We start from the raw sequence: 18,795 nt of genomic DNA on the forward strand, positions 1-18,795 counted from the left end.
AACATCCTGCGATCCTGTAATGCACTGGTTCACAAAGAACAGCAAGCCAGACAAAACATACAATATATGACAGGGTGGATGCAAATAATGGGTGGGATTCTCCAATAATGGGGCTATGTCCCCACTCCTGAAGAAAGTCCAGAGTGATTCTCCTACCGGAAGGGAGCTAGCAGGGCCCTGGAGTACTCCAGGCAGCTCTGCCTGCTGATACACGGCTCTGCACTTCCGGTCAGGAGTCCACGGATGCGCACGGCGGCGGCCTTCGGCGGCTGCCCCACGCAATATGGCGGACTCGCACCGCGGAGCGGTTCTGAAAATATAGGCCCCGCTCAAATTGCGCGGGCCCCAGATCGGTGGCCCCGATCGCTAGCCTGGCCGTCCCTGAGGCCCTCCCCTGGTGATCCCCCTGCCCCCCACCAGGGCAGCCACAGACTGACTCCGCAGCAGCCACTGGCCGTTCCCGACAGGCAAAACGTCATTAGAACCACGCCATCGGGAACTCAGCTAGTTTTCGTCGGAGAATCGAGGGGGAGTCTTCTGTCAATGGCCCCCTAACCACGCTGCGTAGGCTGCACATGCGCGATTTGCGCCAATTCTCCGGGGACCGGAGAATCGCAGGAGCAACGTTGTGCCGGATTTTGGCGCGGAGGCTCGGAGAATCCCGTCCAAGATGTTTCTCTTGGCTGGTGGGTCTAAAATCAGCGTACACAATCTCAGAATAAGGGGCAGGCCATCAAAAGCTGAGATAAAGAGGAATTTCTTCACTCAGAGGCTGGTGAATCTTTGGTATTCTCTATCCCAGAGTACTGTGGAAGCTCAATCATTGAGTATGTTCAAGACTGTGATCGATAGGTTTCTGGAGACCAATAACACCAAGGGAAAAGGAAATATTGTGGGAAAGTATCATTGAGGTAGAGGATCAGCTATGATCGATCTGATTGGCAAAGGAGACTTGGTGGGCTTAATGGCCTACTCCTGTTCCTATGTCCACTCCAAGTTCCTCCCCGGCCCTGAGGAGATGTCCTTAACTCTGAAACCAGGCAGACAAGACAAGCTTCAGGACTCACTTTCCTAGCTACAAAGAAGAGTATCTATCCCCCAGCTGTCCCTGCCTACAACTACATTCCTTTTTACTCCCTTAAATGGATTGGCTCCCTTCACCATGATTCCGCGGTCAGTTTCCCCATCTATCCAGCATTCCCTGTTGGAATTTTATAAGTTTACAGGAGATCTCCTCTCACTCTTCTAAATTCCAATGGATATAATCCAAACTGATTTAGTTACTCCTCATGACAGTACTTCCATCTCAGGAATCAATCTGGTAAAACTTTGCTGCACTCCCTCATAGCAAGAACATCTTTCCTCAGATAAGGACACAAAAACTGCACACAATACTCCAGCTGTGGCCTCACCAACACCCTATATAATTGCAGTAAAAGAACAGGTAACATAGGTTATGGGCCAGGGTTCAGAAAACTCCGAAGTACATCATGGAGTTCACCTGACCGACAACTGTTTATTGATTTTGGTTACGATGAGCACAAGGGCCTGCCTTTCAGGTGTTCAACAGAGGCCGTAAGCACTTTTCATCAAAAACAAGGTTTATTCTATAAATTTAGTTAACATTTTTGTAAACACATACAGTAAGCATTTTTATCTACTACCAACATAATACCCCACACAGCTACAGTACTCTATGTATAACTCTTGATAAATTTCCCCCTTTACGCTGTTCCAATTTAGTTACAAGGTCACATAAACCAGTGCCCCCTTTTCAAAGGCGTGGCCCAGCACTCAACACCTGGTATACACTCCTGTTTCCTTTTTCAAAACACTAGGTTTGAATTCCTTCCAGAAAGCAGCTATTTCTTTTCAAATTATCACATAATCTGGAAGCAGCTTTTAAAGTGCAGGGAGAGGGACCGGACAAGACTGCTCTGTTTGAATCCAGCAGCCAAATGTGAAAACGAAAGCAAAAACCCCACAGCCAATCCAAAGAGGAGACAGGGAGCACATACAGATGACCTGCTCCACTATGTCTCGAAGCCACAGGAGGAACTGAAGGCAATACTGCAAATACTGAGAGAGTTTGGAACCTTCTCGGGCTACAAACTTAACCTGGGCAAAAGCGAGGAATTCCCAATGAACCCAAAAGGGGGAGGGACAGAGCTGAAGGGGGACAGAGCTGAAGGGGCTCCCGTTTAAAATGGCCCAGAACAGATTTTGTCACCTGGGGATCCAAATAGCCAGTGAGTGGAACCTGACCAGCCTGGTGGAGGAAGTAAGAAAAGACCTTCAACGGTGGGGCTCACTCCCATTCTCCCTGGCGGGAAGAGTGCAGACGATCAAGATGAACGTACTGCCAAGGTTCCTCTTCCCGTTTAGATCCATCCCGATCTTCATCCCCAAGGCCTTTTTCCAAAATATAGGCAGGCTAATCATGGTGTTTGAATGGGGGGGCAAGAACCCGAGAATTCCCAAACCGACACTGCAAAGAAGGAAAGTCAGAGGGGGCCTGGCTCTCCAGAACTTACAATACTACCACTGGGCAGCAACGGCAGAAAGAGTGAGGGGATGGGTACAAGAACCCGACACAGATTGGGTACAAATGGAGGAGGCATCCTGTAAAGGAACAACCCTCCGGGCCCTGGCCACAGCAGCACTCCCATCCTCCTCAACAAGGTACACGCTGAGAACATGGACCCAGTTGAGACAGCACTTCGGGATAACCAAAATGTCCCTTATGGTCCCCATCTGCGGCAATCACAGATTCACCCCAACCATGCTAGATACCACCTTCAAAAGGTGGAGGCGGGACGGGGGCACACTGACGGTCGGGGACCTCTACGTAGGGCGCAGACTGACGACACTGGGCGAACTGACGAGGAAATGGAAACGAGCAAGAGGACAGGAATTGAGACACCTCCAAATAAAGCACTTCCTCCGCAAAGAGGCAGTAGGGTACCCCGGGGCCCCGGAAAGCACACTACTAGAGGACCTGATAGGCACAAGCAGCGAGAAGGGGGGGGCTATGTGGGAAAATGTACAGACAGCTACTGGACAGAGCCCGAACACCACTGGACAGGACCAGACAAAAATGGGAGGACGAACTGGAGACAGAGGTAGGATGGGGACTCTGGGGCGAAGCACTGAGCAGGGTGAGCTTCACCTCCTCCTGTGCAAGGCTAAGCCTAATGCAGCTCAAAGTGGTTCACAGAGCACCTGGCCAGAACCCGAATGAGCAGGTTCTTCCCGGAGGTGAAGGATAAATGTGAACGATGCCAGAGGGGCCCGGCCAACCACACCCACATGTTTTGGGCTTGCCCCAAGCTTGCTGGGTTCTGGACAGCCTTCTCCGAGGCAATGCCCAAGGTTGTGAGGGTGAGGGTGAAGCCATGCCCAATAGTGGCAATCTTCGGGGTATCGGAGCACCTGGAGCTACACATGGGGAAGCGACCAACGCCCTTGCTTTCGCTTCCCTAATCGCACGCCGGAGAATCCTGCTCGGCTGGCGATCGGCAGCACCACCCACAGCTGCAGATTGGCTCCTGACCTCTCGGAATTTCTCCACCTGGAGAAGATTAAGTACGCCATCCAAGGGTCAGAGGAAGGTTTCCTGGATACTTGGGGGCAGTTTGTCGGGCTGTTCCAAAACCTGTTTGAGGAGTAAGCCAGAGAAAAAAAAAAGATCAAGAACAAAAGGACTGCGCAACCCAGCAGTGGGGGGGACCACAAGAAAATAGGAAGGGTGCTGAAACTAATTGGGGGGGGGGAAGGAACGGGGGACATCATAGACCAATCCAGAGGGCAGCAAAATGTATGTACAGTTAGTCAAATGAAGGACAAAACAAACCTCTCTGTAACATAAAGCAAATTAGCATGGGCAAGAAAAATGTCCTGTATATAAGTAACAACTGTTTATAAATATGAGAAAAGCCAATAAAAAGATTTTCAAAAAAAAACCCATAGCCACAAAACAGCCCAAACCAAATGAAAGTAAAACTCAGAGCCACAGCCCAGCTCCACCCGCACAATGACATCACTGAAGTAGGGGCTGTTTAGCACAGGGCTAAATCGCTGGCTTTGAAAGCAGACCAAGGCAGGCCAGCAGCATGGTTCAATTCCCGTAACAGCCTACCCGAACAGGCGCTGGAATGTGGCGACTAGGGGCTTTTCACAGTAACTTCATTGAAGCCTACTTGTGACAATAAGCGATTTTCATTTCATTTCATTCATGTGGTAAGACACAACATTTCTTAAAGGGACACTCCCATGACACAGAATAAAAACAGAAAATGCTGGAAAGATTCAGCTGTTCTGACAGCATCTGTGAAGAGAGAAGAGCAGCAGGATTCTCACCTTCTCCCCGCTTGAAATGACACTTAAGTAATTTTGAGGGGAAACCACCCCTCTGTTTCTCTCTCCAGAGATGTTCCCAGACGTGTTTAGATTTTCCTGGATTTTCTGTTTTTATTTCAGATCTCCAGGCGCGATTCTGCGGACCAAAGTTAAAGTCTGGTTTTGAGCACGTTTGGCGGTAGCTTTGCGAAGGCCGTGTTGGCGAAATCACAGCCCTTATTCCAATAGCACCTAGTGCCAAAAATGAGCCCCCACAAGATTCTCAACAATACTAGCTCCTTCGCTGTCTGATTTGCTGCTAACAAGGGGGAGCTGTTTTATAAACGCTTCCTCATCACTCATTCCCAGTCAATATACAGGCATGGCAGCGCACAGACCTGATCCTCGCTTTGGGGATGACAATCTCACAAGGTTTCTCGATGCTATGGATGAGAGGTGGGCATCCTGTTCCCCCGAGGGAGTCGGAAGACTTGGATTGGATAAGATTTTATTGTCACGTGTACCGAGGTACAGTGAAAAGTATTGTTCGGCGTGCAGCTCAGAGAGATCATTTAGTACAAGAAAAGAAAATACATAATAGAGCAAACATAAAATACTCAATGTAACGACACAGACACAGGCATCGGGTGAAGCATGCGGGAGTGTGGGACTACTCAGTAGAGAAGATGTGTGAAGAGATCAGTCTATCAGAGGGTCGTTTAGGAGTCTGGTAACAGCGGAGAAGAAGCTATTTTTGAATCTGTTAGTGTATGTTCTCAGACATTTGTATCTCCTGCCCGATGGAAGAAATTGGAAGAGTGAGCAAGCCAGGTGGGTCTTTGATTATGCTGCTCGCTTTCCCCAGGCAGCAGGGGGTGTAGACAGAGGTAATGGATGGGACGCGGGTTCACGTGATGGACTGGGTGGTGTTCACGACTCTGTAGTTTCTTCCGGTCTTGGGCCAAGTAGTTGCCTTACCAGGCACTGATGCAGTCAGATCAGATGCTTTCTATGGTGCACCTGTACAAGTTGGTAAGAGTCAATGTGGACATGCTGAATTTCCTTAGTTTCCTGAGGACGTATAGGCGATACTGTGCTTTCTTGGCCATAGCGCTGACGTGCGTGGACCAGGACAAATTTTTGGTGATGTGCACACCTAGGAATTTGAAGCTGTCAACCATCTCCACCTCGGCCCCGTTGATGCAGACAGGGGTTTGTACAATACTTTGTTTCATGAAGTCAATGACCAGTTCTTTAGCTTTGCTGACATTGAGGAATAGATTGTTGTCGTTATATCACTCCACTAAGTTCTCTATCTCCCACCTGTATTCCGACTCATCGTTGTTCGAGATCCGGCCCACTACGATCGTGTCATCAGCAAACTTGTAGATGGAGTTGGAACCAAATTTTGTCACGCAGTCGTATGAGTACAGGGAGTATAGTAGGGGGCTAAGTTTGCAGCCTTGCGGGGCCCCGGTATTGAAGACTATCGTGGAGGAGGTGTTGTTGTTTTTTCTTACTGATTGTAATCTATGGGTCAGAAAGTCAAGGATCCAGTTGCAGAGGGAGGAGCCAAGTCCTGGGTTTTGGAGCTTTGATATGAGCTTGGGATGGGATTATGGTGTTAAAAGCGGAGCTGTGGTCAATAAATAGGAGTCTGGCGTAGGAGTCCTTGTTGTCGAGATGCTCCAGGGATGAGTGTAGGGCCAGGGAGCTGGCCTTTGCTGTGGACTGGTTGTGGCGGTATGCGAATTGCAGTGGATCAAGACATTCTGGGAGTATAGAGTTCATGTGCCTCTTGACCTCTCGAAGCACTTCTTTGCGATCAATGTCAGGGCTTTCTGACCCATAGACCATAATCAGCAAGAATAAACGATCAATGTCAGGGCCACCGGATGGTAGTCATTGAGGCACGTTGCCTGGTTCTTCTTTAGCACCGGTATGATGTTGGTCTTCTTGAAGCAGGTGGGGACCTCGGAACGGAGTAGGGAGAGGTTAAAGATGTCCGCGACCATATCTGCCAGCTGGTCCGCGCAGGCTCTGAGTGCACGACCAGCGATCCTGTCCGGACCCGGACCAGCAACAGGGTGAGCATTGCCGCTTGGGAGGCCGTGGCTGTGGCTGTCAGTGTGGGCAGCATGACAAGGAGGCCCGCTGTCCAATGTCAGAAGGCCAACCAGCTGGAAGGGTAGGTTACCACCTCTCACCCTGCATAGAACATGGAACATACTGTGCAGAAGGAGGCCATTCGGCCCATCGAGTCTGCACCGACCCACTCAAGCCCTCACTTCCACCCTATCCCCGTAACCCAATAACCCCATCTAACCTTTTTTTTTTTTTTTTTTATAAATGTTTTATTGAAAATTTTTTCCCAAACAACAATTTTTCCCCTCTTACAAAGCAAACGCAACAATAACAATACAGAAATTTTAAACAATACACAAGTAACAAAACCCCTTTATCTTTGACCTAAACTAAACCCCCCCCCCCCCCCCCCCCCCCCCCCCCCCCCTCCCCCTGGGTTGCTGCTGCTGGTCATCTGTCTTCCCTCTAACGTTCCCCTAGGTAGTCGAGAAATGGCTGCCACCGCCTGGTGAACCCTTGAGCCGATCCTCTCAGGGCAAACTTTATCTGCTCCAGTTTAATGAACCCCGCCATATCATTTACCCAGGCCTCCAGTCCGGGGGGTTTCGCCTCCTTCCACATGAGTAGGATCCTGCGCCGGGCTACTAGGGACGCAAAGGCCACAACGTCGGCCTCTTTCGCCTCCTGCACTCCCGGCTCTTCCGCAACTCCAAATAGAGCTAACCCCCAGCCTGGTTTGACCCGGGCCTTCACCACCCGCGAAATCACTCCCGTCACTCCCTTCCAATACCCTTCCAGTGCCGGGCATGCCCAAAACATATGTGCGTGGTTTGCCGGGCTCCCGCCACACCTCCCACATTTGTCCTCCACTCCAAAGAACCTGCTCAATCTTGCTCCCGTTATGTGTGCTCTATGTAGCACCTTAAATTGAATCAGGCTAAGCCTGGCGCATGAGGAAGAGGAATTTACCCTGCTTAGGGCATCAGCCCACATACCCTCCTCTATCTCCTCCCCTAGTTCTTCTTCCCACTTTCCTTTTAGTTCGCCCACCGACTCCTCCCCCTCTTCCCTCATCTCTCGGTAAATCTCTGACACCTTGCCCTCTCCGACCCACACCCCTGAAAGCACCCTGTCCTGTATCCCCTGTGTCGGGAGCAATGGAAATTCCCTCACCTGTTGTCTAGTAAATGCCCTCACCTGCATATATCTCAAGAAATTTCCCCGGGGCAACTTATACTTTTCCTCCAATGCTCCCAAGCTCGCAAAAGTCCCATCTATAAATAAATCTCCCACCCTCCTAATTCCCAACTGGAACCAGCTCTGAAATCCTCCATCCATTCTTCCTGGGGCGAACCTATGGTTGTTCCTGATTGGGGACCCCACCAGGGCTCCCCGCACCCCTCTCTGTCGCCTCCACTGTCCCCAGATATTTAATGTTGCCGCCACCACCGGGTTCGTGGTAAACTTTTTAGGTGAGATCGGTAGCGGCGCCGTCACCAGCGCCTCTAAACTCGTCCCTTTACAGGACTTTCTCTCCAGTCTTTCCCACGCCGCTCCCTCACCCTCCATCATCCATTTACGTATCATTGCCACATTGGCGGCCCAATAGTAATCGCCCCATCTAACCTTTTTGGCACTAAGGGCAATTTAGCATGGCCAATCCACCTAACCTGCACGTCTTTGCACTGTGGGAGGAAACTGGAGCATCCGGAGGAAACTCACGCACACACGGGGAGGATGTGCAGACTGCGCACAGACAGTGACCCAGCAGGGAATCGAACCTGGGACCCTGGCGCTGTGAAGCAACAGTGCTATCCACTTGTGCTACCGTGCTGCCCACTTGTGCTACCGTGCTGCCCGGTACCAGTTCTGCCTGCCACTTCAACAGCTCTTTGCCGTTTCTTTTTCTCCCGGAACTTTTCTCCCCACCGAGGCCGCACTTAGAGGGGTTTCCTGCTGGCGAGCAAAAGGCTCCTCAAATCGGCTGCCATTTTGTCCGACAGCCCAGATCTCCACCCCACTTTATTGACCCCCTGCCCCTACACCAATCTCTACTTGGCAAGGTTGTGCACCCCCCCCCTCCCCGGGCCTGACCCTTGGCAGTGCTAACCTGGTACCCGGGCATCCTCGACCTGCCAGCCTGATACCCTGGCAGTGCCCTGGGCACCAGTGCCCAAGTGGCACTGTCAGAGTGCCAGACTAGTAGTGCCAAGGATCCCACATGCCAGGGGGAGTGCCAGGGTGCCACCCTGTCTGGTCCCGACCATCAATGGCCTGGGATACCCCCAGGTGCTGTTACGCCTTGTCCACATTTGTGTTGACCAGTACAAAACGGTGGCTGGTCCAGGTCTCCCAGGTGACGACGCTAAGTCCCAGTCGCCAGGTGAATCCGGCATTTGGATTTTAAATGAGCCGTTTGGCTCACATATGCAGATCTGGCTCTTGCCCAGCTAGGGCGAGATGCAGATTGTGCTGGGCGGAGCGGGTCTGGTGACTCACGATTGATCCAGAGCAGAGCACGATTTGGGTTTGCACCCGATTCACCCGTTGCACCCGGATCCATGCCAGGCGCAACAGCATCGCTGAATCGCGCCCCTAGTAGATAGGTTGTAATTCATTTCAAATATTAAAACGAAATGCACATGATAATGATTTGGACTCATTGGGGAGAGCTTTGATGCTGACCCCATGCCCAAATAAATCCTGGTTTTGGTCTTGTGGGAGTTTAAAATGCTATAGATCATAATCCTGGCCTCCACCCTTGTCCCATCAACGCAGCTGCAGCTTTAACAGAAAGAGCTGGAGGTCAGGTAACTAACCCTCTCCAAGGCAATGGGTTGAACATTTAAATATTATAATGAGTTGCTGGCTTCATATGCATGCACCATTTTAAATTTAATTCTGGACTGTCAGGCTTCCTGAGCTTTGGGACATGTGGCAGTTACAGGGTGGCAAGGACTGCGGGATCCAGAGAATAAGGACTTTCTAGTTACCTGCTGGATCCAGCATATCTGCCCTGTCAACCACCCAGCTCCCACTCCCTACCCCTGCAATCGGACACCCTGCTCAATAATTCCGATCATCCCACTGCAGCAATTCTTCCCACCCTGATTCTCCCCACAAACAAGGCTCTTAATTCGCCACCCGGATGCCACCCTCCTGTCGTATTCGGACCCCACACCTGGTACCATGTCGTGTTGGGAGGTCTGATGTACAAATGATCCAACACGGCTGGAGATGGTGTAACTCAATTTTATTAACTCCTCAACTGTAACAGCACACTGCTAACTTGGGTATGTGCATTACCAGCTAATCTGTGGACCCTGTCCTATCACTATCTGGGTGAGGCACTCAGCACATGGTGAATGTCTGAGTAGCAGGTTCTGAGCTCGGTGCTCTGAGCTGGCTGTTGCTGGAATGAGCGGGAACTGTAGTGTCCCCTGTTTTTTTGTGCGTGTGCTCTCACTGGTGATTGGCTGCGATGTTGTGTATGTGTTGGATGGTCCTACTGCATGTCCATCAGTGTGTGTGTGATTGCACCATGATATGCTGATCTAAATATCATGACACCTCCTCCCCCCACATACATGCCCGCCACCCAGACATCAGGTGACCAGACTCTTTCCCCTCCTTCAACCTGCTTAGGGCTCAGGTACATTTGACCTGTGGCCTGTTCTCCAGCATTGTCTTCCTGACTGGAAGCCAAGTCTCTGATGCCACACACTCAATGTAGGATTAAGACTCTATCGAGTGAGGAGAAACCCCAACCTTCAGTCTCCTATCACATCCCAAATTAGGGAATTCCCCCAATTACCTACTCCAAAAATCACCCATCCATTTCTTTCAAGACAGCATAAAAATCATTCTGCACGAGATAGTTTTACATCCAACTGTTAATTTGCCTCTCACTCAGTCACAGAAGCTAAATGACTAAGACTTTGACCAAGTTCTTCTGATTCCTCAAGTTTTGCGAGAGACCCTCATCTTCACTGTTTATCCATTGTCAGATTATTATTGGGTGGGACTGCCCCAATGTAGCCGACATTATTGGAACGGTCATCCACAATTACAGGACAACTTCACTTAACAAATTTTTGCATGAGTAAACCGTTCTCCTTAAGCTTAACTGGAAATTGCCTGCTCTGATTGTTTTTCCAAGGTAAGTCAGAGACTTTGTAGCCCTCTTTCATCTTGTACCTCCATTAGGAGGTTTAGTCCTGTATGAAGATCTTAGATACTTGATCCTTCTTCCTAGCTTTCCAAATGATGTAGTAGGCAACTAAGAAAAGATTTTTACAGGTGATAAAGGGAATTAATGCTCGGTTAAAAACAACAACATATCACCTACTTGGTGTAATCTCCTCTGCTGATCAGGATGCACCTCACGGGAATTCTGTCACCAAACGGTGTGGGCCCTCTCTTTACTGGATACATAATATCCCTCTGACAGCTTTACTGTTAACGTGTTCGTTTAAACATACTCCCGGTGAGGTTCATGTTCTTTGATCTCACTTGCATTTTTCTTACACACCTTTCCCCAGCCTCGTTTTGTCAGAGTCAAAATATAGATGCCTGGCAACATCATCTTTTATCTCCTACTACTGCAGAGAGCAATTCCTCTCACACAGTGCTGATATAATACGACACCTGTAAAGGTAAGAGTCAAACTTGAACTTATCACAACTTGCCATTGCCGACAAAGCTATTTGCTCATTAACAAACTCACGGCAAATAGAATTTATTGCAAAACATTAGGCCCCTGCATTCAGGCTGTTTAAACATCCTTTTATGTCACAGTTTTAACAATATTGACGCCTTTTCCTCATATTGAATTTGTTCTGTTGAGGACAATTGTCAGTCCTTTCCAGTCAAATATACCACTGTGCTAAAAGATCAGTTATGTTGTGATACTTGACACATTGATTTCAGACTGTTGCCTCCACATTACTCTCTGGATCAGTTATGCAGAGTTTGTCATGGGAATTTAAAAAAATTAATTCATGTGATGTGAGCATTGCTGGCCAGGCTGGCAGTTATAACTCATCCCTAGTTGTTCTGAGAAGGTGATGGTGGACCTACTGCAAGTCAACCATTTTGGAGTCACATAGAGGCTAGACCAGGTATGGGCAGCAACATATTCTCCCCCAAGGGAAACTTGCATGGCAAACTGACAACTTCATATTGGTATCAGCTTTCTATTTCCATATTTTCTAATACTGAACTCCAATTCTGAACTCTGTCATCGTGGGATTTTTAACCCACATCTGGATTATTTGACCAGGCGGCATGGTGGTACAGTGGTTAACACTGTGGCCTCACAATGCCAGGGATCCAGGTTCAATCCGGGCCTTGGGCGATTGACTGTGTGGAGTTTGTACATTTCCCAATGTCTGTGTGGTGTTTTTCCAGGTGTCCCGGTTTCCTCCCAGGTGCATGTTAGGTGGATTGGCTAAATTTCCCCTTAGTGTCCAAAGATGTGTAGATTAGGTGGGATTATGGGGCTAGGATGGGGATGTGGACCTAGGTGGGATGCTATTTCAAAGGGTCAGTGCTGACCTGATGAGCCAAATGTAGGGATTCTAGGTTCTCTGGACCATCAGTTCATTTATTTAGCCACTATACCCACAGGCACCAGCCCATCAGATCCCCATTAACATTAGAAAGTTAATAATGTTTTAAAAATATTGTGTGGGAAAATGTTTAAGTTTGCTTTAGCATGGTTGCACATACATTTCTCATTCACACCCAGAATAGGTCCAGATTTCAGGGATCTTGGCTAAAATGTTAGATTAGAGAGCTGTGATTGTTCACCTTAAAACAAAGGAGATTAAGGGGAGATTTGATAAAAGTGTACTATGCTAGGGACAGACTTTGATAAAGTTGCCAAAGAAAAGCTGTTTCCAGTAGCTGGTAATACCGGAACACAGATTTGAGATTTTGGGCAAGAGATTCAAGGGGGATGTGAAAAGACCTTTAATTATACAGCAAGTGGTAATGACCCAGAACTCGCTGCCTATGAGGGTGGTGGAAGCTGAGATGATGAATAATTTAAAAAGGGAATGGAATGGACACTTGAGTGAAATACATATGCAGAGCTAGTGGATTAGTGAAGAACGTTACCATATAGAGGGCCTGCATGGACTCAATGGGCCCAATGGCCTCCTTCTCTGCCGTAATGACTCTATGACTTTATGACTGCAGTCTGGATACCTTTTGATGATAAAATGTAAGTGTTTGGAAATTATTCTCTTCTGGACCTTCCCAAGGGGAAAATATTACCTTTGGTTTCCTTTTTCCTGCAATTATCTGTCGTTCCACCTTAAAACAAAGCTCCTAAATCACATAACTTGTCAAGAGCTAAGCGTCTTAGAACAAGTATTTAGACATATGGAGGATTAAGATAGAGTTGGGTATTTCTCAGCATTTTTTAAAATGGAAAACTGAAGATCTTTTGTTGAGTGCCTGTATAAATTTCACTGGAATCCAGTCCTGGAGAATTCCATTGCATTCTCCAGTTATGTTTTCAGCCAAATGATACATTAATGTATATTTTATGTTAGGAATTCCCCTACTCGGCACTTTAGCATCTTTTCCCCTATTTGACAAGTTTCCTAATTTTCATACTAGTTGGCAATAATCCATGTCAGTAAAAGTCAAAGAACCATTCAAAGGAAAATAATAAAGTCCAATATTTCTGATTAATCTTACAGGGCCTTATTATTATATTTGGCTCGTCAAAGCCACAAATATGCATTCTTCAGGTGTAAAGGACAAATCCTTCACTTCTAATTCCTTTGCTGAAGAAATGTCGTTGCTTTTTAAAATCTTTTTACAAGGTTCCACTCTGTTTCTGCCAATCTTTGTTCGATTTAACTATTGAATATTCCCTTGTCACATTCTGAGAAGATACTGTAAATTTGGCATACTAATCTTAAACTGAATTTAAAGGTCTACAATAACTGATAATAAATGTTATAATTTTACACGTTAGGTAAATAAAACTTACCAATTAAAAATGCATGGCTAGGAGGTTAACTGAAATGGGCAGATTACTACTGTTAAAAGATCAAATAATTAAGCAACTTTAACTCAGCAAGTTTCCGTCATCTTGGCAGATTTGTCATTGGACTGAATAAAACATTTTACTTCCATGCTTTTTAAAAATTGCTAAGTCTTGATCAGTTACCTTTCCGCTGACAAACTCTTCTCAGGAACTACCATATTTACAACTGCCCCTGCAGTAGGAAAGATGTTTACTTATTGATCCTCACAGTTAATTATTTATTAAAGAATGATTTTGTTGTGAACTAGGACTTTCTAAAATTGTATTTTACATTTTTATAACCAAACAAAAGGGTTTTATCCAGATTCTGTAACAATGGGTGGGAATTTAATCCAGCCAGTCGCAGCGGGAAACATAGGGGATGAGCCCACTCAATGTCAGGTGAGGCCATGTGTCACTCACCCAGCAGCAGGAAAGCCTCCCATTCAGTCAGAGGCAGGAAGGGGCTGATGTGAAAAACTTGCCCGCTTGCAGCAGCATGTCACTCTCCCGTCCTCACTCACCCGAGTCCAGGAATCCAACACCAGCCTCTGGCAAAGTCCCTGGCGCACTACCGGCTGCAGCCACCTCTACCAGTGGCCCTGCCAGCAGCGGAGAGCTACTGCCCTCCGATTGGCTGACAGCTCTTCACAGGCAGTCTTGGGGAAGGGCTAATTTGGTCAGGCACTCCGCCCCAGAAGTGGCACAGGATTCCCAACTGGTGGGTCGGGAACATAAAATCCAGCACCATAAGGGGGCCAAAAAGAAAATAAGGTAGGCTTTCCCAGCCCTCACCTGTGACAAATTGCTTTACAAGGCATGAGTATGTATCATATTATGGGCCCACAATATTTTTGATGCATGATCCCAGAATGGGAGGAAACATTATAACATATATAGAACATGTATGTGTGTGGGAATCATATTGATTGATATAGTGTGTAAAATAGATATATATATAATACCTACTGGTAAAACAACTTGTATCATAGCAGAAAATTCAGCCTAGCTGTCAACCACTGTCACATCTGGCTTTTGTGTCGCCAGTATTCAGTGAAGAGGAATGTTGGTGAAGTGAGTCGATGTCAGTTGTATTATTGTTGGCATCCTTCCCATTTCTGAAATAAGTAAATGTAAGGATGATGCTCTTTTAAAACTCAGTTACAATTTGCTCCTATGTTGTATTTGAAAGATGTTCCTGAGCAATAGCTCTCCAGTACCCTTTATAGAGAGGGGTTGTTTAATAATAATCACATCTCAATATTAGGACTGAACAGAACCCTTTGATCATATATCTGTCTGGAGTTAATTACTGTGTTATGTTGACTCAAGCTGTGTTTGGCTTTCATACCTAAAAAAAATATATATTTTTTAAAAATTGGCTATCAATTAAATGGAGATGAAAGTGGATGTTTGGAAAATGAGTCTGCACCAGATGACCAATATGACCAACATCCACATTTGTTTGCTGGTAACTCGCCTATTTCAGAAACATCCATCTAATATAAAGAAGATGTGTCCTTTGAAACCCTGCTGCAGTTGTGATCAGTGTCGTTTCACAACCTCTGTGCACAAGACAACATTCCGCTATACTATTCTTCCTGGACATGATCTGAATCTAAGCTGTGAATCACTCTCTCAACAACCAATAAATACATTCTACATGTTTGATAATGCATGTGCCTTGAATGAATTATCAAGTTATGCTGATTTAGATAGCCTTCGTTGGCTTTTGTTTCAAAAGAAATGGGGAAAAAAAGATTAATTTAAAGTAGGTCCTAGAAACACTGTAAATTACCAGAAATAGCTTAGCCTGTTATGTTCAATTGTGAAAAATGTAAACTATCAAACTGCACTTCTTTTAACTAGAATATGCACTTATAATACCATTATAAACCTTGGAGCACTTCTATGTTAAGAATGTAGAATATGTTTAAAATTGTTATTAATAACGTTAGCTGAAGTTAGGTCTGTTAAAAATATTTCCATGTACAATATACTTGGCTGCTGTTGTGTGTGCATGAGATATAGATTAAAGTAGACACAGTCAGAAAACCTTCAGTGGACCCAGCTGTGGAGAACTCAGGCAGACTGGAAAACGTTTGGTTGATGCCAGTGATGTCTGATCGGACTAAACAGATAATGGCTTTAAAATTGCTGTGACCTGGTTCCAATTATGCAGACTAGGTTTTGCGATGCCCTCAGAACACTGGTTTTAAAAATGCTGAAAATAGAACATAAAGGGGAAAAGGTGTGGAATAAATGTTTGCAATACCTATTTACAATTACCAAGAAAATATTAGCAGGTTAAAATGGTGAGCAAAGGGATGTAGGGTATGTGGGCATGCTAATATAACAACACTTATTTATTTCTAGTTTAAAATATTCTTAATAAGACTACCAGTGAATAACTTACTGAAGTGACAAATCCATTTAGCTTTTGATATAAATTACGCAACTGATAGATCACAATGTAGTTAGTGGCTTGCAATATAGCGTCCTTCAACATCTGGGTTTGAATATAGTCCAGACCATTCTCCTCTCGCTGGGGACTGTTAATCTAAATGAAAAAGGAACTGTAACTTAATTTGCAGCGCACCCAAATTTACAACATAAGGGATCCCATAACTTGATACCAATAAGAATTAAATTGGCACTCTTGCTCAATGCAGTCGCAAGGCTAGGAGCTGGGTGAGAACTGTTGTGGCAGTATCTGACATGTGCTACACTAGGAATAAGAGTGCTTGATGCTACTTCCGGTGGAGTATGCGAGCGGGGCGGCTGCATCAAGAAGAGCTCCCGCCGGTGGCCACGATTTGCGGCCCTTTCGGGGATTTCCCCGATTTTTTGATCTCCCCCGACTATCATCGGCCTTTGGGGCCGTCACGGGCAGCTAGCGGGGCTGGTTTGAAAACCGGCGAGGAACCCCGCGCGGGTGTCGGGCGGCGGGGGCTGAGGCGCTGGGCCCAGCATGCTCGAAGGCCAGAGCAGCGGTTGCGGAGCCAAACGGAGGCCGAATCGGCAGGCCCGAGGCCAGGGCGCAATGTAGGTGGGATGTCCCACATTGGATGGCTCCCACCTAGAATGTAATAAGAAGGCTGAAGTCTGGTCCCAGGGGAACTCTGGAGGAATGTAAAAGAGAAGAGAAATTGTTTTTTTTTTTAAATAGCAGACTGATGAAGGACAGAAGGGTGAAGGGGGGAGAAAAGAAAGGAAAAACAATAAGCCGCTAAAGGATGCGAAGAGCAGCGTCGAAGAAAGGAGGAAATGCGGGCTCGCCGCTGAATGAGAGGACGAGCAAAAGTGCTGACAAGATGGCGGAAGCCGAACCGCATGGTGACCCGCACTACTTACGGTGGACAGAGGGCCCAAGGCCAACAGAATACTTTGCTAAGAAGTTGGCAGAGCTGATGGGGGAGGGTGAGAACCCCTCCCCGGTATGAGCTAGACCGAGCTCATCGGTCATTAAGGCCGAAGCCCAAAGTGAACGAGCCGCCAAGAGCAGTAATTATCTGCTTCCATAAGTACTGCATGAAAGAGAAGGTATTAAGCTGGGCGAAGCAGAAGTGCGAGGTGCAGTGGGATGGTGCTGTAGTTCGGATCTACCAGGACTTGACGGTGGAGTTGGCAAAAAGACGAGCGGCGTTTGGGCGAATTAATGCGGCACTGTACAAAAAGGGGGGGCGATTTGGTATGGTGTACCCGGCAAAGCTGAGGGTAACGTATAATGCCAAAGACTTTTATTTTGAGACAGCGGAGGCGGCTGAGGCGTTCGTGAGGGCAGAAGGCTTGGGTCAGACGTGAGGAGCGGAGCTGGAAGAGAGACTGTGGACTGTTTTTGGGCAGCTGGAAAATGTATAAATGCTACAACTTTCTTTTTACTGATGTGTATTGTAATTTACTTCTCTTTGCATTGTTACAGAGTTCAAGTTAATGGTTGGGTTGATTGGCGTTCTGTGTTGCGACGGTTATATCTTATTTTAGTGAATTGTATGGGTTGGGTTGTTGTTTTTGTTTTTTCTTTCTCTGGGACTGGGTGGGAGGGGGCGATATATCTTGGTGGGGGAGCCACGTGCTAGCTAACTAAAGTCGGCTAGTGAACGGAGGTGAGGTGAAAGAAGGGCTGCGGACATTGGAGCCTGGATAGCAGGTTTCAAAGGACCTACAAGGCGAGCGAGAGTGGGGGAAGGGATTGATGCTGGGAGATGTTTCTTCAAGGGGAAATGTAGGGAGGGTTTTTGGGAGGGGGAAGGGGTTCGATGTTAATAATGGACAGGGGCGGGTCAGGCTTATGGGTCAGGGCCCGGTGGTATGATGATGGTGGATAAGAAGGGTGGAGGGGATGAGAGACCCCCAGTTAGGATAGTCACGTGGAACGTGAGAGGGCTAGGAGGTCCGGTCAAGAGGTCAAGGGTGCTTGCGCATCTTAAAAGTTTGAAAGCCGATGTGGCAATGCTGCAGGAGACTCACTTGAGGGTGAAGGACCAGGTGAGACTTAAAAAGGGCTGGGTTAGCCAAGTGTTTCATTCTGGATTTGACGGAAGGGCTCGAGGGGTAGCGGTAATGGTCAGCAAAAGGGTACGCTTCCAGATGGAGAAGGTGGTGGCAGATCAGGGGGGGTAGATATGTGATTATGTCAGGGGCGCTGGAGGGGAGGTCAGTGGTGCTGTTAAGTGTATACGGTCCCAATTGGGACGATGTGGGATTCGCGAAGAAGGTGTTTGGGGCCATCCCTGACTTGGACACACACAATCTGATTGTGGGGGGGGGACTGAAACTCGGTGCAGGAGCCAAGGTTGGACAGACCGCGCTCGCTGGTCCCATCGGGTGGGGGGGGGGGGGGGGGGGTATAGAGCATAGGGTGTCCTTATATGCCGACGACTTGCAGTTATACGTGTCGGAACTGAGTGTGGCGATAGGGGGAATATTGAAACTACTTCGAGTATTTGGGTCTTTCGCAGGTACAACATCTCTAGTTTGGTGGGGAGAGTGAAAGCCGATCTGGTAAGGTGGGATGGTCTCCCTCTGTCACTGGCGAGTCGGGTACAGGCGGTTAAAATGCATGTGTTGCCGCGATTTCTGTTTATTTTTCAATGCCTACCGATTTTCCTGCTAAAGGCTTTTTTCAGGGAGATTGAGGGAAGGATTACCTTGTTCATATGGGGAGGGCAGGTGGCCAGAGTGAGAAAGGTGCTGCTACAGAGGGGAAGGCAGGCAGGGGGGTTTGGGTCTTCCGAACCTGATGTACTATTACTGGGAGCTGTGTCAGAGGGGATTCAAGTGTTGGGTACTCTGAGACACAGACGAACCAACACGGTTGCGAATGGTAC

General features: G+C 47.4%; 1 protein-coding gene across 3 annotated transcripts in view; it reads left to right on the forward strand.

Moving 5' to 3' along the window:
• The window catches only part of mkxa (mohawk homeobox a), a 103,507-nt gene that overhangs the window by 67,747 nt on the left and 16,965 nt on the right, over positions 1 to 18,795 (forward strand). The window contains exon 6 of one of the 3 annotated variants that reach the window (XR_011947711.1): positions 10,965 to 11,078. The exons of the other annotated variants lie outside the window; for them this stretch is intronic. The gene's annotated coding sequence lies outside the window, so the exon portion shown is untranslated. The remainder of the gene's footprint in view (positions 1 to 10,964; positions 11,079 to 18,795) is intronic. 3 annotated transcript variants of the gene reach the window in all.

Source organism: Scyliorhinus torazame, chromosome 6 (assembly GCF_047496885.1).
Source record: "Scyliorhinus torazame isolate Kashiwa2021f chromosome 6, sScyTor2.1, whole genome shotgun sequence".
Lineage (NCBI taxonomy): Eukaryota > Metazoa > Chordata > Chondrichthyes > Carcharhiniformes > Scyliorhinidae > Scyliorhinus > Scyliorhinus torazame.